The following is a 27,856-nucleotide window of genomic DNA, read 5'->3' on the forward strand; positions in this document are numbered from 1 at the left end:
GAAGCTCAGGCATACAATAAGTGAATTGTTTAAGATCACACAGATAGATAAATGTCGGACCTTACGAAACTGGTCAGTCTGGCTCTGTGGCATGTATTCTTAACCCCTGTTCTCCACTACCTCCCATTATTCTCTGTGTACTTAACTATCTGTAGATATGGGCTTCCCTGGCAATGTTTAGCTACTGTGTTAATTGTTTAGGGGCCAGTGTGGTGTCATAACTCAGGAAACAAAACAGAATCAGAAACGTATTCTGAGGATTTGCAAACTTAGTTCTGACTTACCTTTGCATTCCTAAAATTTTTACATTTCATTGTAATTAGATTCAACAAGGTAAGTAAGTCAGTGGATGATAAAGTGTTGATAGACCAGGAATGCCTGGTAAATCTGTCTAAACTCTTTAGGTTAATGTCACGAGAGCAACTAACATGAACCTCAGTAGCACGTCCTTTGGTGCAGTTGTCAGTCAGCTTAATTGTCTCAACATAGCTGGCCTGGTACTCAGTCTTTTGTTCACTTTTCATATAATCCAGTGTTAAAAGCATATGATATAGAAGGATGAAAGACTATGCCTCACTTTACTTATTCAACTGAATTATTATGCCTTGACCTTTTGATCAAATCAAATTGATCTCTCTCCCCGCGCTACCGCCCATTTTAATACTGCAGCACAGATTTAATGGATTGGGAGCCTGTGAGTAAGTAATAAGAACACGGAGAAGAGTGGCCAACATGATTAAGATTTTATTTGTGGTGTGATTCCATTATAATTAACATTATGTAACCAGAGAAATACGGTGTTTGCACCTCTTCCTGGCAGATGTTTTTAAGTAAGTGGCAGAAAAGAGATTAAATAGTAAATGAAGACCTATTTATTGAAATTGTTTTTGTATCTTGTATTGTTGGATTCGTTTGTTTGTTTCACAAACCGCAGTTAATTTAGGCAGGAAAATAAGCAACATGTTTAACAAGCACTCTAAATAAATTTGTTTGCAGTGCTTAGAAGTACCATAGTTGAACTTTAGAGAGAAAATACTATGAAAAGATCTGTAAAGTGGAAGGTGTTTAAATTGTGAAAATGGAATATTTTTTTCTTCCAAAAATGTTCAACAGAATTTAAACTTAACGAAATGAGAATAACATGGTTTTGTATTTAGAGAAAAGCATTTCTGGTTTGTTATAAGTAAATTTTTTTTCCAAAAAAAAAAAAGGCCAATTAATTATATAATCACTTTATAAACTTGGATCAGAGACTTCTGGCCAAGGGATTGGCAATCTGTGGCCAAATTAGTCAAATCTGGTTCTCCACTTCTTTCTGTCTCCCACAAAGTAAGAATGTTTTTTATATTTTTAGATGGATGAAAAAAATCAAAAGAATAGTAATTCATGACATGTGAAAAGTACATAACATTCGAAATTCAGTGTCTGTGAATACAGTTTTATTGGCAAACAATCACATTCATTTGTGCTATGTTGTCTATGACTAACTTCATGTTATAACAGCAGAGTTGGGTAGTTCTGATACAGATATTATGGCCTGTAAGGCTGAAAATAGACCTTGATGAAAAACTTTGCAGACCCCTGCCCTAGCCAATAAAGAAAATAAAGCATCAGCAGTAGTAAGAGTGTGATTTCTAATATGACTGCAGCTTAGATATAATATCTCCATTTTACAGATCAAGACACTGAGGCTCTGATTATTAAATCATTTACTTGATTAGAACTGGATTTTGAGGGCAGCATTTAACTATAACAACTTGTATATGAATGACCAGAACTTAAACCTATTTAAAAATAACATTTTAAGTATATTTTAAGTCTTTTGAAAATGGGTTGTGTCTTCTGTTATGATCCAATTAATAGTTTTTAAACAGGATGTGGTTGATTTGAAAGCAATCATTCCAGGGTTCAGAACTTTTGACAAGCCGTATTCACTTATAGCTGTCTGTGAAAGGCAGGTTGGTACTCTGGTTTGATAATAGGTAGCAGAGTTGCTTTTCTGTGTCCATGTGTATCTTGCTGTCTATAAAAATGATTACAGGTTGGTGCAACTTTTATTCTGAGAACTCTAATACACTAGTCTGGGGAAATTGGCTCATAGGGACTTTCTGTGGAAATCCTTGCTGCTCACTTATTTATTGTAGACAAAAATAAATTGGCCAAAATGTTGGCTGTCCATGGTAAGAGCTTATGGAGCTAGGTTTATGGAAGGAGGCAAGAAATTACTGATTTAAAAAAAAAAATCCTCTCTCCGTCCCTTGTTGAACTCAAGGGTCATGGTAAATGGTTGTTGCATTAGGAGGTGATGATGTTGAATTTTGTGTGTTATTAAAAGATGGTTTAAGAGGAGATCCATTTAATAGAGTTCTTAGGCTAACTTGGAGCCCAGTAGTAGAGGGGACCATTGTTTCTTCAAGAGATTTTTTGAAATTCATTGTTGAAGGACTAATTAAATGAAACATGGTAAAACTAAATTTTTGTTCACAGAAATGCTTAGCCTTCTTGAAGGGATTCTTAAAAATACCCATTCCAGTAGACTTCCTTAGATACACCCCATAGAGGACAATCCAAATAATGCCTTGAGGGCAGAGCCTGCATAGAATATCTTGAATATCAAGAACAATAACTTCCTAATAGTAAATATCATTATGAACATTTACTGAACACTACATGCCTAGAATTGTGCTGATTTTTTTTTACAATTAATACTTCATTCAGTTGTCTAAAAACCTGCTTGTCTTAATAATTTATACCAATATTAAGGGTTTACAGAGCCATATGAAACAGAGTGGCTGAAATGAACACTCAGGTATCCCTAACGCCAAAGCGTGATCTTTTTCACTTTGCTGGTTGCCGGGTGTGCTCCACATGTGTGAGTGAATGCATGAGTACATGGAAGAGTCAGTTAATCAGAAATACATCATCATGGGATTTGAAGCTGTTTTTAATCTAAAATTTTTTTACTCTTAATTCTAGTACTATGATTGTGATTAAGCTTTTGCAGAGATCCATACCCCATTTACTTGCTTTGGAAAAGAATCTTTATAGAACAATCCGAGGTATGATTGAACAAATTAGGTCAGCTGCCCCTCACCCTACACAGCAGTGTGATTGGCCGCAGAGTTGTGGTATTTCTGCTCCAATTTACATGGATTACAAAGGATCAGTTGTTCCATATGCCATTTGTTAAGATAAAAGTATATGTTAATACCCTTTCAAGTGCCATGGTGTGCACGACTTGAAGAGTTCTCCTATATACCTTAAACGATTTTCACAGCAGTGCTGACGGCTAGAAAGACAGGCATTTTATAATTGAGAAAAAGAACTCAGAGGATTTAAGTAATTTCTCCAGGTAACCCAGCCGGACACTCAAGCCTTCTGACTTCAACACCATGTTGGGTAGAGCCTTGTTTTAAGGGGGAAGATCTAGATCCACATAATGGGAATGAGCCAGTTTTTCCATCTTAGTGAAGATGAGATTGTGCAGATGTATGGGTTCTTCCCTTTTAGTGACTGACTTAGTTCGATCAAAACGCCGAGTGCATACAAAGGAACATGTGGCATGTACATATGTCATAGGTAATGCCGCGTTAGTTCTGCAGTGTCCAATAGAAATACAATGTGAGCCAAAAATAAAAGTACAGCTTATCTTGAAGTCACAGTAAAAAGGAGAGTGAAACAGGTGAAGTTCTATTAAATATATTGTGTTCAAAATATTGTATCAGCATGTACCAGTGTCAAAACAATTATGAATAAGATATTTTGCACTCATTTTATGCACTACCTCTTTTCTTATGAGCTACATTACGAGAACTCAGTAGTCCCATCTGGCTAGCGGCTACCATGTTGGACAGCAAAGCTCTAAACCCAGCTTTGCTGCTTAGGTATGGAAAAACTGGGAGAAAAGGGAAGAAGTTTTCCTAATTCAGTCTTCCTACATCCCCATATTTTGTCATTCACATGATCTCCTTTATGTTAAAATGTAAATGTCTTTTCATATTTTTAACCTAACTGGCTAGTCATCTCACTGTTTGATATTCAATCATCTGCTAAAGAGTCTATTCTCAAGAGTTCTCTGAGGAAGCCGCATATCTATGCAAGGAAATACATAAACATGACTCCAGTGATTGGAACAAAATTAGAAGATTCCTGAGGAAAAATTGCTGCTATAATTTAACAAATGCACCTCAGTAATAACCAAGGCCTGTGAGAAGCAAATTAGTTATTTTGGGTTAATGTCAAATGAATATGCTTTTACTTCGCATTTTTCTCTGTCATTCAGCTAAAATGAATGGTTGATAATGGTGAGAATGTAATTTAACTACAGAAAGAAATGAAAAATCCAGAAAATATTTTACCTACTCTTTAACTCATTCAAGCAATTATGTCCTAATAAAATTATGGTAATTTTGATCCAGATGACAAGTTTTTTTTTGTGTTTTTCCCTAGTCTTTTAGACCTTTATTAATCCAATATAAAACATTGCTATGAAATTCACATATATTTGTACACATATGTTGCTGTTTTCTGTCATTTCCCCAATTGGCAAGGCTTACCAGAGAGCATTTAAATAGCCTGTTCTATATACAGGTAAGTATTGTATACACTTGTGCTTTTTTACATTAATGAATATGAGACTTTCCTCTGCTTGTCTGAAATTTTGTTTTGCTTGAAATTGAATTTCAAAAAAAATTTGTTTGAAATTTTGTTTGAAAATTTGTTTGAAATTGAATTTCAAAAAAAAATGACTACATGATATCATGATCATCATCTAATAATCATTACATGAGCAACTACTCAGTTTGATCAGAGATTACCACTCGTACTAGTAAACTGTGAGTTCTGTTCTGCACACACGCATCATTTCATTTAATCTCCACCACGACCCTATGAGGTAGATACTACAACCAGTAACAGTTGCTCTGATGACTGTATTCCTAGACTTCATGTTTCTAGAGGAGGCATTTCTGATGTTTTTTAAAAAGCCTTTTTACTTTTTATAGATACTGGTAAATAACCCTTCGCAGAATTTGTACCGATGGATCCACCCACTAAAAATGTATGTAAATCTCTGTTACACCATGTTCTGTCAACACAGGGTAGAACTTTTGATCTTTACGATTTGGTAGGTGGAAAACAAGAACCATGAAATACTTTTGTTTTCGTTTGTGTATTCTCTTGTAACTGAGATCAAGCCATTTCCATAGCTGCCATCACCCTCCATGTCTGAAAACACCCTGCCAGGGGATTAACAAGTTTTGAATGAAACAACTTTGTGGGTGGAAAGTCATAAGAGAAATTGAATTGAGGGAGAGATGCAGGGGCTTTTTGACCTTGCCAGATAGACTCTACTTTTATGCAATATCCCATTCGCCTTTCTGAGGTGGTTTGAGCCCTTTAGCTATAAATCTGTTTGCACGCTAAGGAATGGTTAATGTAGTTAGGAGCATTCAAACCATCGAAGAATGGCTGATAACTCTGGTCACTATCATATTTTTAAACTAAATGGGGGTCAGACTGAACTGTTTTGAGATATGACAGTTATTAAACATATGCCCACAGACACCCCAAAGGGAGGCTAACAATCGATGTGCTTTTATTTTTACATACCAGATTCTTAAACTGATCCAGGACTGAAATCCACTGTAGACACTTCACTCAATAAAATCATAAGAATATTGAGTATTTCATTGTCAGTAGATGGCATTCTCTAGCAGAAACATACTTTATACCTTCACCTTGTGGCCTCCACGTAACATTTTAAGTGGTCGATTAAAAAGCTTTTGCCTCTTTTTTTTTTTTTTTTTTCAATCTTCTGATATATTCTGCATTCTCCCTCATGGCTATAGGTAGTATCATGTAGACAGCTTTTCTGAACGGGGCCTATGCAATTCAATGTGTAGTGCTTGACTTTGAATAATATTGCTTAAAGATTGTCTGCAGTGATTGAGGACAGGAATGGACAGTATGGGAAGTGAAATCCATTGAGCATCTTCAGACTGTTTTCTGGGAGCTTATTTCATTGTTCTCTGTGATACACCATTTAACAAAGCAGCAGTATGATGGAGTCCTCCTAGCCATCACAGTGATTATCTCTTACAGAGACTTGACTGTCGTCTAGCTCACCCCTCTAATTTTGCAGCTGAAGAAGCTCATTAGAGAAATGATTTTGCTAAGAAATTTAATGAAAAAGTCAGTCAGAACCTTGGTTTGAGCCCAGTGAGTTCTCCTTTCTCAAAATGATCCACGCCCTGTTCGAACAAGAAGATGAATACACAGCAAAAGATAAAAGAAAAGACAGTTACCTGAAACATCTACCTTGTATAATTAGTGTTGGCAGTATTTCCTCACTTAACCATTCATATGATTTATTGCTCTATTAAGTATCATATAGGGCCTTCCTTGTTTTCAAATGATAATTTGCCAGGTAGCTTTTGGATTCTGAAATGACAGCCTACTTTTGGGCAAGAAAACCAGTAACGGATAAATATTAAGAGGTCTTCATTGCATCAGGCTAAGAGTTACAAACTTGATCAGCCTATGGACTCTCTTTCCTTACCACAGTTGTATACAAAACCACTTACACATGTGCCTCTGTTCCAGACACTGGACCAAGAAATCTTTGACAGGGGTTTATGTTAACATACCTGATAGGAAAATTCATTAAATGCCCTTTTATGTAGCTGACAAGGTTGGGTATAACACCTAGAGTTAGAAAGAAAGAAAACTATTTCCTTTAGTGTGAGGCAGCTGTGTTCATTGCCTTTGTCGTGAATGTATTCCAGTCCTCATCAGTTACTCCAGAAGAAGTGTTACCATTTTATCAGGTGACCTTCACAAAAAGCATACTGCTCTTGTCTTTTTTTCTCTTCTTTTCTCTTGGTCACTGAGTGGCACCTGTCTCTCTCCCAGAGAAGCATGTGATTGCATTTTCAGTATTACTTCAGTCCGAAGATTCAAGTTTATGCTAATTTGGAGACCAGTTACTTGTCTTTCTTGTTGCTTGAAGCCTTGACAAAATCTGTTCACTTGCTTTGAACAGTATTGCTCTGATTTTATTTTTGCTTGGGCAAAGGCCATGGATATTTGGAAAAATTGAGTTCTTATTTATCTAGGCTTATCTATGACATTGGTAAGATCTTCTATCTTAGAGCTCGCTCAGAACTAACAAAAAACACAGTGGCCAAGAAGGTCCATAAGTCTGTACATTTCTGAAACAAACATGATCTATTTTTCCCTCTTCTACATGCCTTTTGAATAGAGTTGGAACGGATGATTATTGAGAACTGCATGAAATTTAATGATGCTAACATTATCAATTTCTACGTTTATCCAGGTGTGAAGAGATGTGTGTAACAGGATAACATGAAAGCTATTTAGGTAAAGCAGTTTATTAATGTAAAAGCTAACTTTAGTGCAGTCACAAACACAGAACCCCAAATAAACATATAGGAAGGAAATGTCTCAGCCTGTGTTTCAGCATGCTACAGTAAATATTTAAAAGATATCTGTCCAGATTTGAAGAAATTAAATCTATTCTGTATTGTTTTATTTTTCTAACTTTAAAAAATTAATTCTTGTCATTGTTTTTATGAGTTTTTGAGCCTTTCTATACATGCTTAAAATAACAGATTTTCCCAATACAAATTTTGTAGTCCTTTAACGTAACATTGTGGGGAGTGTTGTTATCCTATATGATAAGTAAGTGCATGATGTATTAATGTTGCTACACTGGCTGGAGAACTAGATTTAAATAAAATGCTTTCCCTAGACTTTAAATTTTGATATTTGAGAAGTCCCAGGAGCATCTAGTATGACGGTGCATCTTCTTGGACCAGTTCATTTTTTTTTTTAACTGTTGCATACAACCACTCAACATCCAGGTTTTCAGTGACCCCCGTGGCAGAGGTGTTGTTCCAAGTGCTGGAATACAAACACTGAGCACCATCCTGTTTCAAGGCACATGTGGTTTAGTTAAAGCAGGTGTGTCAGTGAGCAGGTCTAAAATTTAGTGCAGAAAAATGTTGTGTCAGGAGATGCAGAGAAGAGCCGTCTGAGTTCAGTGGGGAGAGGCTCCAAAGTTGAGGTTCGTGGAGTTGAGTTTGAGGGATATTAAGTGAGTGCTCTTGTAGGTAAGTGGTAGTGTGAATTGCCCAAAGTATTGTGAGAATGCTGTGCGGAATCACCATCATCGGCATGAAGTTACAAGATGGTCTCAGTGGCAGAAGTTGTAAGGTTTACATCATCTGGATCCTTGCCAAGGGTTTGTCATTTAGCAGGAAGTACGCAGGAGTTGGAGATAGGATGTCTCACTTTGCTGCTTATTAGCAGTACAACCACATGCCACATACTGAACCTTGCTTACCTACTTTCTTATCCCTCAACTGTAGATGATACCAGTAGGTACTCAATAAATGTTTGACTTCATGTTCAAAGGAGATTATAAATCTGGAAGCATGTGGCAAATGGGAAAGGTTTATAAAATGTAACTTCTTTTGTTCTATACGTATTTATTCCACACCTGTTATAGTCCATTCACTAAATTATGGTGAGGAGTAATTAACTTGGTATTGTTTAGTCTTAAAAAGCAATTACCATTTTATAAAGGTCATTACTGTAGCCCATACCTTTTGTTTTGGCGCTTCGGAATAATCTAATAATTTTAAATACTCTCCTCAGCAGTACAACATGCTCAAGTTCCATTTGTACCAACATGTCTTGGTCTGAATGGAATTTACAAAAGATAGACCCCCAAGCCATCATTTTCATTCATTTATTCATTTTAATCTCCTTGACTACTACACTGGGTGTCAGGCTCTATGCTGGGCACCAAGAATATGCAACATAGATGCCACCCACATTTAGTTGAGAGTAAGTGAGGGCTGTGGTCATAAATCACATAATCACAGACGGTCTGTGATACTTGTTTTAAAGAAGCAAATGTTGTCCTGTGAATAGTGTATTATGAGGACCTGACTTAGGGTGTGACAGGAGTTTTCTTTTAGGAAATGAAGTTTGAATGGGAATCCACAGAATGAATAAGTGGAAATGGGTTAAAGGAAAGAACATACGAGAACATACTATGTATAAACGCCCTGCAGGGGGAAAGAACGTGGCATATTTCCAGAACTGAAAGCACTTGAATATATCTGGAGTGCAGAGAGCAGAGTGGAGGATGGTGGGAAGTGAGTTACTGGGAAGATTTGGCAAAGACTAGATGACAAAGGGTCTTTAGACCAGTTAAAGCATTTGGTTTTATTTTCATGACAAGTGGGAAGACACTGAAGTATCTGAAGAGGGTTTGAGCGGTAGGAGTGATTGTATCAGCAATAGATAGGGAAGGCACAGGTGAAGTCCAGAGTGAATGCAGGGAGAGTGTGCTTACTGCTATTGCAGGTGAGAGATCAGGGTAAGTCGGGGGAGCTGGTGACAGAAGTGGAAAGATGTGCGTGAGGTAAATGGTCTAGATTACTGGTGGATTGTCTACTTATGAGAGATGAGAAAGAGTTTCTTTGGCTTGTGAAACTACAAATTGTGGTGGTGCCCTTCACTGTGAACCCTGGAAGTGGACCATTCAGTGGCGAGAGAGAATTTGTATAAGGAGTCATGTGTTTGTATTCAGATACATTGAGTTTGACATCCCTTTCGAGTAGCCAGATAGAGATGTTGGGTAACCAGCTGGCTGCATGGATCTGGAGCTCAAAAAAGAAAGAACGAAGACAAAATATAGAACTCACAGAAATGTAAATAAATATGTGTGTCAAGTCCAAACTATCATCAGCATCACCTGGGGTTTAAATTTAGGAAGATGTTGTGTATATTTTTGGAGGGTAAGAAAAGAAAGTATTTGTAAAACTTGTGTAGCCCTGCAACTATTTAAAATTTTTATAATTGTTGCACAGTTTGTCTTAATTTTGTGCGTTAGATTTCAAGTTTTAAAAAGTGTGTTCTGATCTAAAATTTTGGCAGTGATTTTAAAGAAATGAGAAGGGAATTGTGTTCATGTGGTTTATAAGGAATGAATATTAATTATTCTTGATAATCTTACGAATGTATTGCTTAATTTCAAATGAGATAGAGTTTTGACTTGCATATGAAAATCAAATACTTAGTTTTGCTTTTTTGAACACACTTCAGTATTGATATCCCTTTCTCATTTCAGATATTTAGATATACATCAGCCCATTGGCCTTTTTATGGATTCACTGCAACAGTCTTCTTGCTCATCAGGGTAACTTCTTACACAGCTTAAGGAATATCTTGATAAAATCAAATTCTCTGTAATTCACTGAGGAAGACTTCTTTTAACATGACATACTATTGAGATTTTTCTAAAACCAGTGATACCACAGACTTAAGAAAGTCTAGGTTTATGCTTTATTCTAAAATCCATTTTTTAATTTGCAGGTGATGTGCAGTTGAAACTTGGGATGAATAACCTATTTTAAGGTATGTACCATTTTATTATAAAAAATATAGCTGTGCACCAGAAATTGGCACATTATAAATTGACTATACTTCAATAAAAAAAGTGAAAAAATAAAACAAAATAAACATGTATATATGTAATATACATAGTATATTTTATCTTTGAAGAATTGTGCAAAAGTTTTGATCTTGATATTAACTGGGACTGCTTTTCCTTATAAGTTAATAGATTAATTTTTAATTATAGATTAAGTTAATAACTGTCTTATGTAAATAAAATATACAGGAAACAGTAACAATGGATTTTATATTAAACCATAAGATAGTAGGTGATTTTCAATGTAATCTGCAGTCCTCAAAGTTCATTTGCAAATAATATTTTATTGTTAAATCTCATTTACAAATGCATTTTAAAACTGTACACTTTTCAAAGGAGGAAAGTTAACTATCTGAAATTTATTATCTGAATAGCTAAATATAATATGCAATGGATTTATAAATTTTCCTGCAGGTGTTTATTCAGCTGTAAATCTTCGTTTTTTATAAAATTTATATTTTTGCTGTATTAAATTCTAATATTACCAAGATCTGCATTTTTGAACAGAACTCTGTAAACGTTATTTTATATGTTGTCCTGTTTAGTGATCAGTTGGCTCTGAATGTAATAGAAAAATACTCAATAATCATCTTGCTTATTTAACCCAGTACCTCTCTATTTGGTACAAAGTTCTCTGTCTTTATTCCTTCTGGTTTAGTGCATGCCTCATATACTGGAGAATTATCAGTTTGCTTGTGGTAGCAATTTGTACTTTGGTAATTCTGTAATAATAATGTGATTTGGATTTGGTTACCCAATTGCAAGTAATCATGTGGCATTACAGAGTTTAATTTATGGGGAAGATCTTTAGACTTAAGGATTACTGACCATTTAGGAATGATTAATTAATCAGTCTTAAAATTGAGTCTTAACTGTATTAATGCCTGCCTAAGCTACACACAGATACATGCACAGACACACATAGCACTCAATCTCATGGCAAAAATGACCAAATTACAGCAAAGGGGAAGGTGCCTCATGACATCGGGCCATCACAGAAAGCAGTGAGCCAGGGGTTTCAGTGTCAAGTGTTTTGAGACCTTTCTTGCTCTCACAAGCTATGGGATCTTGAGCAATTCAGTTACCCTAAGATTCACTTTCCTCCTTCATATGGTTAGTGGACCAAATCACATGATTTTTTAGGTTCCTTCTTTCCTAAAATACTTTGATTTCTTCAAAAACTAAATTTTAGAGGTGAATAGTGCCATATTGGTAAAACTGCTATGAATTAAAGAGGTGACAGGATAAGGTAAGTTCATTCAGTGGGATAAGACAGTAGAAAATTTCGATTGATTCTGATATAGTCAGCAGTATTCTTGTTTATGTACCGAATTCTGGAGTTTGGGTGAATCTCTAGGAAGGCAGGCTTCCCTCTGTGCCCTTTCTTCCTACCTGAAAAGAAGATTAAGGATTGTCGCATTCGGAAAAATCTCTCATTTTGAAAGAATCCCTTATAACCTTATTAGTTCAAGGTTATCTTTTATCTGGTTTCTGTTTTCCTAGTTAGGTTGAAAGCTGAAAAGCACTAAAATATCTATTTTCTTAGTGGTTTCCTTTTCTCGATTTGAATAATTCACTTGATTCTCACAAGCTACTTAGATGAGACTGTTATCTAGAAATGCTAATTTTAGTTTCTTTCGTTGTAAATTAGAGAAATAAATGCATTATATTTTTAGTCTAGAGAGTAAGCCCTCATAGCCTTTATGTGGTTATTTAAAATACTCTATTGTTCAGGCACCTTTTCTATTGTGAGGTTTTGCTTCAGATTTGTTTTTCTTTTTTCTTTTCATTTTAAAAAAATTCTAAGATGAGTGAAGGAGGAGAAAGATCCATTTGAGTATTGGGCTTATTCCGCATGGAGTGTCTCTTCTTGCTATCATCCCTGTATTGTTTTATGTTTATTATTTCAAACATTCCAATAGCAGCGGTCAAATGATCGCTGTTTTATATCAGAGGGGATTTTTATGAACCAAGCCAAAGAATCCACTAGATTTCTCAGACCATTTTTTAAACTCTTAAGATTCTATGATTTTAACCTTTTAGATTAAATTTTTAAAAATACCAGTTTTGTAGGTGAAAAATGATAAGATGGTATCCATTTTATTTGAATCAACCTACATATTAGCTATTTATTGTTTGGAAAAAATATAACTCATCAGATTATTAAGATAGTAACTTCATTTAAAACTTAGCTATTATTATGAGTGCCAGATATTAAAAACTATATTTTAAGCATTTGGGAATCAAATGGGAATAAAATATTCATTGCACATCTTTTTTGCAGGGATTTTTTTTCTGTGTTTTATGAGACAAATCACAGGCATTACATTTTGAAATCAGTTTCATTGTTTTCTTTGCAATTGCCACATAGCTGTTGAATATTTGCAGTAAGTTTTAATGACTAATGAAGTGCATACTTGATTATATGCCATTAGTAGAAATATCTTTTTATGGCAAGGGGTGGTTTTCAGCATGGCCTTGACAAAGGCAATGTATAAATGTGCTATTTCCCTTTTAAAGAATGCAAATCAGTATAAGCAAATTTTAAGGGAAATATTTAAAAATACACAATTAAAATAATGGATATGCTTTGTGTTACTTATTGAAATTATATGAACACGTGAATGGAGCATCTAGACATCCTTATTTTCAGAGGCCCATATAATACTAATTAGAAAAGTTGTAAAAATTGTAAGTATTCAAGTGAATTAATTCCACTTTTATTACTTACCTCTTATTGCTAAGTATACTGACTATTGGGTAGATGGCTATAATGCTGACACTGATAATCTTCCTTTGATTCCTTTTCAGTTTTTCTAACCATCATTTGCTGTTCCTGATACTCTAGCTACTTGTCGCTTTGCCGTTGCACCTGGTACTTGATCCTACCTCCCTGCCTTCTTTTATTCAGTTTCATTTGTCAGGCATACGCCTTTCTTCCATTCCTTACTTGTCAAAGTTCTCCTTATCTTTCAACGTCTAGTTTAACTTTTGCCTCTTCCTCAAGTCCATCTAGATGCCCCCTAGTCAGAACTCCCTGCTCAAGGTCATTGCTGTCATCTTGTCCTTCCACTGCAGCTCATCTAAAACTGTGACCGACATGTCCTCTCTGTGTCCATTCCTTTCTGTATCCATCCCCAGATTTCATTGTGTACCTCTATTCCTGTGTTTCCTGCTTTGGCACAAATCATGCTTTTCTAAGCAACCTATGAATATTTGAGTGAATTGTTTTCTGAAAGTAAAACTGTATACCAGACAAGGTAGTAGGGGTTCAGGCTTGATTTTTACCCTTGTGCTGCATTTGGAGTGGGTGGGCCAGTTATTTTGTTTCTTCCTTTTAGAAGAATCTCACTTATCTTCTTGTTTCCTGCCTTATTAGATAAATCATTTCACAGCATCAATTATTTAACTTCAGACACAGTTTCAAAGTGTTGAAAAACGCTGGGAGAAAAAGAATGACTGCATCTGCATGCATGATCTTAAGTATTGGGCAAGAGACTGTGAAAAATGTATATTGACACAGGGGAAACCATGGTTATTTAAAAAATTAAATGAGTAATAATTTTATCAAAGATCAGAAGGAAGTCTGATAGAAATCACAAGGCAATAGATGCTTTCTTTGACCATTCTTGTTCTGCTTCTTAATATTTATTTAATATTAAAACCAGCAAAAATATCATCATGGACACTGTAGTTTCATAGAGTTTATGGTATGCATTCATTACTTCATCTTATTTGATCCTCATGTCATACCATGAGATGGGTGGGACGGAAATTATGTGTCATTCAGGCATGGCCAAGGTTGTTAGGAAACAAGCAATGTTTTTGTCAAAGCTGATTCCAAAAATCTTACTATTCTTTTATTAAATGTTTGTCTCATATTTAATGTCTATGATCTCTTTGCATAATTCAAAAATAAAGTAGCAGCTGTAATGCAAAATGCAGTGTCATCATTTACAGCTGTATGCTTACAGCTGTATCTTTTACAACAAATAATGTAGCTATTCTGATCAAAATTCATGGGCTGGTGTCCCAAGTCTCACAGTCTCACAGTTCCCTCTTCCTTTGGACAGGGATTAGAATAGGAGTAGGCTTATACCCTAAAAAGGACCATCAAAGTATGGACATTGGGGATGAGGCACTCTCTCAATAGGAAGATGGCTAATGTCTACCTGATTAAATTCAGCCAAGGCACCCCAACAAGAGGGTGAATAGGAGGCTGAGAAAGAGTGCAGAAAGAGTTGAATCCCTACTTTTCTCTTCTCAGATCCTGTTGGCTACAGCTCTTTCTCCAGTCCCCTGAACTATATCTTTGGCTGTTTGAGAGTTACAGAAAACAGTAAATTAACCTTTTATTTGAGCTAGTTTGAATTGGGTCTTTGTTATTCAACTCAGAGTCATGATTATTACAGATAAAATTATTGATAGAACTGAACACTTCTTTCTACTCCACTTTCAGTTCCTCTTTTCTTTCTTTTTACTTTTCCTTTTATCTCTTCTCCTGTTTTCCTTCCTCTCATCCACTATTCATTCTTGTGTACATCCATCTGATAGTCATCAATTGCTGAGTGTGTATTAAGCATTATGCTAGGTCCTGAGGTCAAAAAGATAAGCGACATATAGTCATTGTTCTCTTTAGATTTAAATCTCCTCTTTTTGCTTTTAAAACATTGGTGTTCTGAACAGGGAAGCAGAACTCAGGCTAAAAATGGGGGAAATTATAAATACGAAATCTTTAAAGCAAATACTTTATATCATAGATTGGTAGAAGGAGTCAAGATATGAAGGGTTAATTGGGAAGGGGTCATGGAAAAGATGAGCTTAGAGGTGTGATTCTTACTGATCACAATTCGTCAGCAAGTTACAGGCAGATTACAAATTCAAAATATATAACTATGCATTATTTAAATTTGCAGAGGTAAGACAATTTTACTTGAAATAGTAGATTGAATGTTCTTGTCCTCCACTATGGATACTTGGATACTAGGTATCAGTGAAGAGGGATCTGGACGTGTTACTCTTTCTTGTGTAGTCAGCATTGTGAGAAACTCATTATACAGAGCATCACACCATCACTTGCTGCTCTGTTGAGATCATCATAATCTCATGGGGGGCCAGTAGCAGAGGAGTTGATGAATTTTTCCTGTAAATACTAATTACACCCAGCAGTTCGGTCCAAGTGTATGCACATGGACATTCCCAAATATAGTAGTAATTTAGAGACAAAAAATTGGAAATGTGAACCCTCTGATCTGTACCATTTCGTCTTAAAATTTTTTTCAGCTAAATTACTTACTTTGGCAAGTTAAACCTGTGCAAGCTGGTCATGGTATATGTCTGCCTCATCACTTCAGTCTTCTAAGCGTCTGTATTTCTTTACTTCCACGCCTCAGCAGATGCGATGCTCTCTCTTTGGGTGTGTCATACTCCTCAATTCCTTGTCCTCTTAAGCTTGGTGAACTTCTAAGACCTACCTCCAGGGAGGCCACCTGATTGAAGACCTATATCTTTGAGGCTTTCTCTGACTATCCAAGGCAGAGTTGGTCTTACTTTGTAAGTGTGTACATCTCTTTCTTATGTCAGCAAGCACTTTTTTGGGGTTATTATTGTTACTACATTTTTCTCTCTAAAATGAGACAACGGCTCTGTTAGAGCAGGAACTTTTATATTCATCTTTATATGACCAACTTCCAGGCCCACGTATGAGGTATATTGAGGGTTTAATGCTTATTAACTGAATGAATGAATGAACACTATGGGTTGGATGAGACACAGTGTAATTCAGTTTGGAGAAGTAAAAGATAATGCCTTTCCCCAAAACAAGGTCAAAATGAAGATGCCAAGATTTGTACATGCATTAATCTTACAACTTTCGGAATTTATGTGGAGAAAGTACATTGTTCAAATTCTCAATTGATAAAGTAACCACATTACAGACATTCTTTATGATCTCCATTCAAAAAGACTGTGCAATCAAAAAGACTAATACATGCTGGTTGCCCACAGGAACATATTTGGAGCAAAGCTGAAAGCATTTTAATTCGTAATACTTCATGTTCAGTGCATGAAAAGGTTTGGTCAACCCACTGAATATTTTAATTTAAAAACGTTCTGAAGTCAAATAAATAAAGATAAATACACTTTTATCTGTCTTCCATAATACACATAATATGTATCCATATTAAGTAAACTAAAAGTTGTAAAGGTGAAAATCTATTACCATTTCGAAGACAGGTGTTCACGTATTGTCAGGATAGAACCCATTCCCTCTGCTCCTTTGATAACCAATATTGCATAGAACATATCTGGGGAGTTGCTGATTTAACTGAAGATAAACCCATAATAGGGAGGATCCAAGGCTGGGGGAATCCCTAATTTATTTGTGATCTTAAGGTGCCATTTTGAGAATCTGATTGTTAAGGAAAAATGGATGGACAGGTGCAGTTTTCAACGCAGCTTAACAAACACTTTCTTAGTAGCTACTTTGTGCCAGGTACTGGCTGGCAGTGTGAAGATGAATTACACAGGTTGGGGAATCTCACAACTGACAGGTTCCCAGGTGATGGTTCTCATATTTTCAGAAAAAGGCAATGACAGTGTGTACACTGACTCTGAACGTGATTCTCCTGCTATGATTAATTACCCAAAAACTCATATTGCATTGACACTCTTGTGACTGTTCTTCAGAAGTACAGACTTTGAAGCACGCAAAACCAAAAAAAAAAAAAAATCGCTGTGAACACTGAGTAATTAACCATGTACATGTTTTTAAAACTCTTACCATTTTGATTTGAAACAATAAACATGAGTGCACATACTTCTTTTTTTCCTTCAGAGAAATGACTGGTGAAAAATTTTAAATTTAGCTAAAAATTTCCTTTTATTAATTGAGTCTCATGGGTCTTATGTCATGAAAAATGACAGACTTTTCAGCTACCTTTAACTAGGTTTCCTTTCATTAATCTCAAACTGTCTAGCTATGCTGAAGTTTTCATTTTTTAAATTAATCAATACATATGTCTCAGTAGTAAATCGAGTTGCTTTTTGAGAATTATCCTTTTCCTCCCAGCCGTCCCCCACCTTCCCCAGCAACATGCAGACAGATAGGTACACGTGTGTGTGTGTGCCCTGCTCTCTGTCTCTCACAGTCTCATATGCTCTAGATGAACACCCTTCTGGATGCTAATTTTTCAGAATGTCATTGATCCTAATTGTTTTCCTCAAGTACAGATACAATTCTTAAACCACTTACTCTCTAAGATGCTGTTTAACACCAGTATTAATAAATTTGCTTTCAATTTTCCCTATAATTCAACCTGTACTCCCTGCACATCGTGGACTTACTTCTCCTGCAACCCTTTTCCCTCTCCAAATTTTTGACATTCTGTGGCTGAGATACACTAATGTGCACATAACCACGCAATCATTTACTTACTCATTTTACAAATTGTCATCAAGGCAGTGTGCTGCCTGTTGGGGGAATCATAATAAAAAATGTATAATGCTTCTTATTCTGAAAGGAAACTTTTAATGGGGAGATATTTTACCATTATATTTAAATTTTTTCTTCTGCATAATACAACTGCTATTTTTGACACATGCTTTAAGTCGCTTTCATAGACAGTTTAATTGATTCTGGTCCTTAGCTATGATGGAAATGATGGAAGACACATTTTTTAACCGAAGATAGTGGTTTGAAGGTGCAGCATAACTGGGATACATAGGATTTGTTAACTTATCACGTGTCTTTGTAACAGTGTAGTAGGGAGAACTATTTTAGTAAGAAGTAAACTGCTATTATAATTGCTCGCAAATAATTTTTTTTCATCTATAGGAGAAACAGGATAATACTTGCAAACAAATGACTCTACTGCCAGGTAGAATAGAAGATGAGTTGCTGAAAGAAATATAGATGAAGTCTGATGGGGAATTCAGAGAAGGCAAAAATTACTTCTCTCTGGGGTTCCAGTAAAAGTGTTACGGAAGGGGTTGGTGTTGAAATCTGCCGACTATGGTTGGAATAGGAACATATAGAGATGTTGGTGATGGTCCCTGTAGGATGAATAGGTAGTGAAAATAGAAACATGGAGCTAGGAAAAACTTCGGGCCATGGATGTGAACAGTGAGTGGAGAAAGCCAGTGACATACAAGCATAGAATGAGGGAAGAAATGTGCCCATTGTGTGTGAGGCACGTGGATATTTTTCTGTATGTATCTAGGCAAGTGTCTCTTCTTTCTTGGAATGTGCGTTTGCGTGGATGGCTCGCCACCTGGCCGTCACACGGTCAGTTCTGTTGATAAGTTCCTGGTGATGCAGAGACGCTAATAATCCTCGAGTTACACAGTCCTCACCAGGCCTGATAGAATGTTGACTGTTCCAAGGAAACATCCAAGTACCTATTAAATCGTCAAATGTCATTGCCTGCTTAGGAAATCACATGAAAACCAATTCCTACATTAGAGCGAATCTACTTCCACTGCACTTGGTTGGGGTTGTAGGGCGAGATTACTCGGCTTTCCTTAGAAGGTTAAGCTGTCATCTGGTTAAATACAGACTTAAAATAATGCTGCCAAAGCAGCTGCCTCATGTGATTGATGACGACGATGATGGATGGTGATAGTTTTGAAATCAGTTTTGCAGCAGAAATTGCTATTTCTCTCGCTGGCTGATGTCATAGTCTGGACTGGGGATTTCTTCTCATATAAGGTATCTTCTTGATTAAAAGCAAGATTGCTAAGGACTCTATTCTGTATGATTAAATGGCTCTAAAACTGAGCCACGGTGCAAATGATTATGAGTTGTTCTATATGTACTCGTTGAGTGACAACAGTTTTCCTGGGCTTTACGGTGTCCTCCGTGGTGAATAATGTTTGGGGGAATATATAGCAACCCATGTCCAGTCAGAGAAGTGGCAGAAAGTGTGGTACTTTGAAGATATGGTAATAATAGTGCCTTACTAAAGTCTTCGAAGACTGTTCACACACATTAATATTCAGTGTTCTCTTGCGGTTCCTCAGGACTTACACACTTGTCCCTTTTCTTGGATTGCTGTTCTCACCAGGTAGCTGCGAGGCTGGCCCCCTTACTTGTTTGGATTTCTGCTCAGATGTTTTCTCAACACAGAGGTCTGGGAGAGTGTTGTACCTCCTCTGCTTTTTCTCATTCCTGCATAGCACTTCTTACCCACTGAGGTGTTGTATGTCTGTTTGCTCTCTGCATCCTAGGATGTGTGCTACATCAGAGCAGAGACTGAGCTGCTCAGTGCTATAAACTGAGCACCTGGAAAATTTTCTGGCTCATAATAGGCACACAATTAGTAATTGCTGAAGGATCAGCTAAATGAATTTTTAGCTTAGGCACAGAAGGGGCCAAATAATGTGCTAAAGATAATTTAGAAAGCTAGTTAATATTTGACTCCAAACCCAAGAAGTTTGGTTTATTAACCCAAATGGCTTTAGTTTGTCTAACACAAATAATACTGGAAACAAAGAGCCCTGAAAAAGAAATGGAATAGTGAGGGCTTACTTGCAAGTCAACCATTGTAGGAAACCTCATCACATGGTAGGAAAAAAGCTATCAGTTTTATTGATACAGAAATCACTGGTAAGCACCACTCCATACCATTCCATTGTGTCAGGCTGAGCAGACGCTGGGTTGCAAAAGCCATTTTCAGAAAGGAAAAGAAAACAAAACATAAACCCCCCAAAATATTTTTCAAAGGCCAATAGCATTTGTATCCATTGGGTAAACATGATCAATCAAAGCTTTACAAGCTTTATATGGGCTGCTTCCTTAACAAATGTGTTTTTTTGCCTTGGTCATTCATCATATCTGTAAGTTTGGATGATAAGCTTGAGCACCCTCTCAGGTTAACACTGAAAACAGCCACTTGGTGGATTTGTAAAGGGAAAAGCTTGTTAAAGTGGCAGAACAACATGTATTCTCCTGACACCATAAAATAGCATAGTGTAGCCTGTTTATATTTCTGCTGGCTTGATGTGGTGAAATTCAGCTGAACTTTAGGAGGAGGGTTCGTTGTAACGGGGAGATTAGGGTGTATATGGAACAAGCGAAGATGCAGATGTTGAAAGTATTCCCTTGAGCCTTCCTAACGCACAGGGAATTTTATAATGGGACTCAAAAGTATTAGCTGCTGAAAACAGAATCATCTGCTGTTTTAAATAAGCTACCTTAAAAAAAACTGCAGAGGACCTTAAGTAACCAAGATACTGGTAGCTGCTGTCACCAGCAGTCTTTAAAGGGATTGATGAACTGTTTTGTGCAGGAGGTAAAGAAGTGCTATGAAGAAGGTTAAGCTGAGTCATTGTAAGCAAGTTTGTGGTATCACATCCAGAGAGCACTCCACTTGTGGGGTCCAGCATAGTCACAAGGATCCAAGTCACAATGAGACCTTCGACATGAGATGGTATTCTAGTTCTATGGCATCTCATGATTACAAATGTTGTTTGTTTCTCAGATAAGTTAGTACTAAAGTAAGAGAGCAGATAAATAGATGAAGAAGACAGACAAATTTATTTATGTATTTTTAACTTATGTTTTTAAATTAATTTTTTATTGGGTTATATAGTCAGTTTACAATGTTGTGTCAATTTCTGGTGTACAGCACAGGTTTTCAGTCATACATGAATATACATGTATTTGTTTTTATATTTTTCACCATTAGCTACTACAAGATCTTGAATATATTTCCCTGTGCTATATAGCATAAACTTATTTATCTATTCTGTATATACCTTTCAGTATCTATAAATCTCAAACTCCCAGTCTGTCCCTTCCCACCCCTCTCCCCCCTTGGCAACCACAAGTCTGTATTCTATGTCTGTGAGTCTGTTTCTGTTTTATATGTAAGTTCATTTGTCTTCTTTTTTTTTTTAAGATTCCACATATGAGTGATAATCATATGATATTTTCCTTTCTCTTTCTGGCTTACTTCACTTAGAATGACATTCTCCAGGGACATCCATGTTGCTGCAAATGACATTATGTTGTCATTTTTATTGCTGAATACTATTCCATTGTATAAATATACCACATCTTCTTTATCCACAGACTAATTTATTTTTTGTTTAAAACTAGTAGGACTGAGGCAAAAGGATCTAGCTCATAGACTCAAGTTCAGACATTTGTTGAGGTTTACAAGGAGAACAAGTATGGAGAGCCGTTGAAAGAGCACAGATGGGGCAAGGAGTTGAATAGAGGCGCAAAAAGGGGGTCAAGGAAACACATAAAAGTGAGATCCAGTGAGTTGGAAAGAAATCAAGAAAACAGAAATCTTAGACCTGGGAAATCAGAGAATAGGAAAAAGAGTCCCACCAAAGGGTGGTTTTACTTTCCACTCCCAGTACCCTAGTGCCCCTTGCCAAGGACATTTTCTTTGGAAAAACCTGTGAACCTGCTTACATCTTATCCCCTACATAATGAATGTTGTTATTGGGCCCTACTTTTCGATTATTTTATTCCAGAGTCTTGCAGAGGGATTTTGAAAAATTTTCGATGTCTATTTTAGCTGGAATGTGTGACAGAAATGGAATTTAAATTAAACCGTCTCTTAATATCACTTAATCCCTTTCCTGGGACTTGCACATCACCCCAAAATGTTTTCAGCCTGGGTTTTGAGTCTCATAGAGAGAAAGTGGCTCACTTGACAAAATAAAATACCTTATAACTAGCCCTTGTAATTTAACTTTTCTGCATAGAACTACATTCATTTCTATGAAACCAATTAAGAATATAAGCCTTTAATTTCTTGAGAGAATCTAAGATATAAAAGGACTTCAGAGCATGTACTACTTTTTAATTAGTAGACCAGGGATGAGGAGGGTGAATCACTGTTTTCCTTTAAATCGCATCGCTAATGCATAGTGAAACAGGGTTTGAACTGAGGTTTTAGGATCAAGGCCTCAGTGCCCTTTGTCACAGGGAGAGCCGATTGGAGCGTTGAAGAGCTTAGGCTCTGAAAGTTAAAATTTCAGCTCTCATCTGTATTATCTGTGTGACCTTAATCAAGTTATTTGTCCTGTAAACTTTTCCTTCTTCATCTATAACATAGGTTTAATAATAGCATTTATCTTACGAATTAGGTTAGGGTTAATTATAGCATTTATCTTATGAATTTTCTTTGAATGGGATAATAAATAAAATATTTAGCACAATGCCTGTGAAGTCTTCAAAAATATTCAATATGTGACAGCCCATCCATATTAGGTTTTTACTGCTGTGTAACAAAATTACCACAGATATGAAAGCTTAAATCACCCATATTTATTGTATCATAAGTTCCATGGGCTGGAAAGTTGGACATGTTTTAGCGGGGTTATCTGCTAGGGGTTTCGTAAGACTAAGATGGAAGTATCAGCTGGCTGAGTCCTCATCTGGAGGCTGAATTAGGGAAATAACTGTTTCCAGGTTCCCTTAGATTTTGGCAGCATGTGTTCTGTTGAAATTGTGGGACCCAGGTCTTGGCCCCTTGCCTTGGTAGCTGTCTGTCTGTCAAGACTGTGGTCAGCACCCAGAGGCTGCCCTCTGGTCCTTGTCAGGTGGTGCTCTCCAAAAGCTCCGTCCAACACAACAGCTTACATCTACATAGTCAGGAGGATGATCTCTGTCACTTCAAACCTCTCCCTTCATGAAGGGAGGCTGTCCTTTTTAAGTTCTTACCTCAGTAGATCAAGACTACCCAAGACAGCTCAAATGCCCAAAACTTTTGAATAACTCAGAGCCAACTGATGTGGGGCCTTAATCCAATCAGCTTAGTCCTATAAGGCAATCTAGTCACAGGACTGAAATCCATCATCTTCACACCCTCATTAATAGGGAGGGGATTACACAGGGCATGTCCACCGAGGGGCAGGAACATAGGGACCACCACGAAGCTCTGCCTTCCTCAGGGAACTGTTCTTACTGTTCATTTTCATTAACTGTTGTTCTTATCATTATTGTATACTTCTGAGTTTGCGATGGTTGAGAGCTTTGTAATTAAAGGTGATTCTATGACAATAGTGGAAAATAAAGGTAACAAAACTATTTCAGAACCTTTGCTTGTGAAAGAATTTACATTGTGTCCCTCTATTTTCATATTCATTTGGTTTTGGATTGCATAGCCATATTTAAGATGTACTAAATGTTATCCCCTAAAGAATATTACTATTATAGTATAATTCTTATCAGGTCCCAAATAAAGGCAAAGTAGGTGTAGATGGTGATCATGGAACCCAGAACATAATATTCAATCATCAGTGCACTGATTTGTTCTAGTTCTGGTTAAAAGAGAAAGAAGAGAGATTATTTTGAAAGAATAATCAGTAAAAGCACTTGTAAACATACACATAAATTAGAGGAAGAAAAATTCTGCTTCTAACACTAATTTTGTCTTGTCACTTATTTACACAGTGTCATTATTTAAATATTTTCAGAATTCCGGATAAGCATGTCTTACTATTTACCAAAGAAACAAAGCTAATGAAAAACAGATCCTCCTGACCAGTTATTAAAATATATTTTCTGTCCTATAAGCTCTGTTGTTAATTTCCTGGTATACCTTGAATATGCCACAAGCAATTTGAAATGACATCAGTTAACATATGGGAAGTTGAGCATAGCTATGTAGGATATTAAATACTTGCTCCAGAAATGCTAATAAAAATACAGTGACATTCTATTCTCAAAGTATTTTTTAAACAATAACAGTAAATTTAAGGGGTACCAAATAAATGAAGGACTATCTGTTCATATTTATTTTGCTCAATTCTTCCGATTTTTCTGTTCCCATTTCATTCTGACCACTCTCAATTATGTTTAGATGTCCAAGCCTGGAAATAGGGCTCTCAGGGCTATATCCCTAATGGTCCCTTAGGAAATAAGTCTTTGAATAATCAAAGTCATTTTGAGGACTTTAGTTATAAAATGAATGGAAAGAATGAATTTGCCCTTCCTTCCCCTGCCTCACAGAAACTGCCGTTTCTGTATTTGGGGATTTTTGGATAGCCAGGGAATGAATTAGTGTTATTTCATTTAGCCTTAGTTATAAAATACTACACAGTCTCTTCTATTAAGGTGATACATTGTCAAAAAGATACTATTGTATCTTTTAAAAGTGAGTTAGCATTACTTACTTTTCTTGATTTTTAATATATTACAGAGATAGGTTTCCTTTTTTTTTTTTTTCGTATATCATACATCATGGATTCCAATGAAAAATAAAGTTGGTGTAGTTTCTTTAAAGCAGTGCCATGGAGCATGGATATTAAAAGGAGAAGGCTATCTGCTCATTTTAGCTAGTTGCCTAGTTGATGTATTCAATTTTATCCAATCAATTTTATATAATAAAAAACAACTGTTAGGAAGGTGAGTATATCAAGCTCAGTTTCATTGATCTAGTTTTATTGTGGCCTAACCTCATTCAGGTCAACTCAGTGCGTATGGCACTGTAGCCCGTGATGACTTCTACATGTATTCTACGCTCATATTTATAGTGTGTAGAGAATTGCTTGGTATGTTGTAGGTGCTAGATACATAATGAATGAAGGGATTGTAGATATTAAAGCGAGTGGTCTCTAATGAAATGATTGAATTTGTTTTTCCCTCCAACATAGTTGAGTGATTATAAATTAATATATTAAGTCATGTTGGAAATAAAATGTACTTATTTCCAAATGAATCTTCAGCAAAACATTTAAGTCTTTTAAGTTACTTTTATTACATTTTTTTTGTATCTCTTTTGGATTATTGCTTTTTTAATTTATAACATTTTGCAATTTCCTAAACATCTTTGCAAATATTCCCTGTATTTATATATATATATGTATATATATATCAGTAAAAATGAAAACTTTTTCCTTTACTTCTCTTGAGTTTCCATTGATAATATTCCATACATATGAATAAGAAAAATGAAAAAAAATTGGAAGACATTATTGGAAGTGAAACAATATTGCTTGTAATAATGGTCAAATTATAGACTATCACCCTTTGATTTTACTGTTTAGCTGTTCTAAAATGTATTCTTTTTGTTGTTGTTGTTAAACTGTAGATTTAACATGGCTAATGATTAAAAGCCCATCCACTGGAAACTTTACTCACACACTTGAGTAAGGTGATAAAAATGCTGAGTCCCTTTAAGTACGTATTGGCTTGATAATTGTACTTGATGACTCAGTGGTCTTCCAGAGCATTATAAAATACTGGGTTCTTTGTGAAGTCATCAATACTGCTGATGTGTAAAGACTTACAAAAAAAAAAAGATTGTCTTAAATTATTTATTGCTTCTTTGCATGCCAGGATTGTTTTTGTTTTCTGACTTAAGTCTTTAACCTTTTACGCTGATTAAGTTTATTTTATTTATTTATTTTGTTGAGAGACTATTATATTCACAAAAGCAGAGCAGATAATATATGCAAAGTACAAAGTAAAAACATATGTAGTAGTTATGTGATTGCTTGCAGCATATAAAGGGCTATTAAAAATAATTGAACATCCAAAGAACATTCCTTGAGTCTGGAATTACTAGTTTGGTTTTCTTTTAATGGAAGTTGATTGAGGTGACTAGGTAATTCTAAATCTCCTGTGTGCTCTGTAATTGTTCTAAGCATATTGAAGACTTTGGTTCCTTTGTCAGTGTTTTTAAAAGTATTTAAACTGCTTCCATTCCTGCTGCCTTAGTTTTCTGCCCATTAGAATGAGCAGTAACTTTATTTCAGGTACAAATAGGCTTATTTCATGTAAAAATTTTTGTTTTTGATAGGGGTTGATGATATCGTATTTATGAGAAATGAGAGTAGAAATTCAAAAGTGATATGTTTTAGAAACAAAGCAAAACAAATTTTCTGCCACATGATTTATACTCTTAATTCTAGAGTTTTTTTATCTATCCTTTGATAAATTCCCTGCTAAAGAGCTCAGCTCACGAATTTCTATTTAATTGAATTATTTCTTTGAAACAGAATACAACTTCCTACTATTTATCTCTTCAGAGGAATCAGTATGATCATAATGCGCCAAGATTTCTTATTAATTTAACATTTTCAATTATATCTGCATAGCTGATAGACATCCTGTTACTTTCTGATACTCTGATTCAAGAAGTTTCATAGAATATTACAAAAAGATAGTCTTTTTTTTCTTGTCTCAATAAGCATGTAGAAACTTACTTCCTAATAATTAAAAAGTAGACCAAGATAGTTGTTGGGTGAAATACTGCTTAAGAAAACAGTGGGAGAGTGTTTTTCTACCTTATAAATCATCTCCTCCTGCTAGATACACTTTATTTACTCATGTTTGTCAACCCATCACCCATTCTATAATTGGCTTTGAACTTCCTGGATCACAAATCCTTTATTTAATAATTCTATTCACACAGTCTGTTTCTCACATCATTTGTGGAAACTCTAATCTTTGGCTTCACAGATACTTTGAATTAGCATCTCATGTCTTAGCCTGATTTCCTGACCTTTAAAATCTTTTATTTTTTATTTTTATTGATTTGCTCATTTTGCTCATTGAAATGTGTGATTTATGAGGGCAGAGACCTTGTCTGTTTCACCCACGATTATTTCCCAGATCTTGAGGGTGTTGCTGGGCATAACAGTGATTCACAAAACATACATATGCAGATATATCACGTGATAGTTGTTATTACTATGTATCCTGTTTATGGTTATAGTATCACAAGGAAATGGAGACTTAGGTTAAATAATTCACTCCAAGATACGTTTCAATAGCAAACTGATTATTTAGTGATTGTTTAATCTGTCTCAATTTCTGACTTTTTGACTTAAGACCCCTTGCTGTTACCTACTTTTCTGTGCACATTCCCTTTATCCCTCATATCTTAATGGGATCTGACCATACTTTTGGACATAAGCCTAGTTTCTCTAGTCTGTGAACACAGTTGAGGACCTCACTAACCAGATAAGGAGGAAGGGAGAGGTCAGTGAAAATAGTCTCTAATGTTGATGATAATACATAACGTTTAGACAGTGCCTTACATTTTATAAAAAGCTTTGCATATGAATTCTCATTTAGTAATCATCATATTACAGGTTCAAGGAACAAGGCTCAGAGCTGAAAATGTTAAGCGCTGTGGCAAAGTGTGCCCCTGGTGGGTGAGTGCCAGACGTGGGACTCACATCTAGGTGCTTTGTTTTCTCTCCCCTCTGTGGCACTGTGGTACCTGCAGATAGTTCTCTTCTTCCCACACTGTTTTGTTTGTCTAGTGTTTTTGGAAACTTTGCCGTACTATTTTCAAGCTTTTTTTTTTTTTTTTGGGTGATTAAGCTTGCCCATAGTTTCTACAGATCATTGGAATTTTGTAT

At 35.8% G+C, this 27,856-nt stretch overlaps 1 protein-coding gene across 3 annotated transcripts in view; it reads left to right on the forward strand.

The window, feature by feature from the left end:
- CNTN4 (contactin 4) overlaps window positions 1-27,856 on the forward strand; it is an 809,034-nt gene that overhangs the window by 113,481 nt on the left and 667,697 nt on the right. For all 3 annotated transcript variants that reach the window (XM_072941737.1, XM_072941736.1, XM_072941738.1), the window contains one exon: window positions 10,408-10,449. The gene's annotated coding sequence lies outside the window, so the exon portion shown is untranslated. The remainder of the gene's footprint in view (window positions 1-10,407; window positions 10,450-27,856) is intronic.

This window comes from Vicugna pacos, chromosome 17, assembly GCF_048564905.1.
Source record: "Vicugna pacos chromosome 17, VicPac4, whole genome shotgun sequence".
Taxonomy (NCBI): Eukaryota; Metazoa; Chordata; class Mammalia; order Artiodactyla; family Camelidae; genus Vicugna; species Vicugna pacos.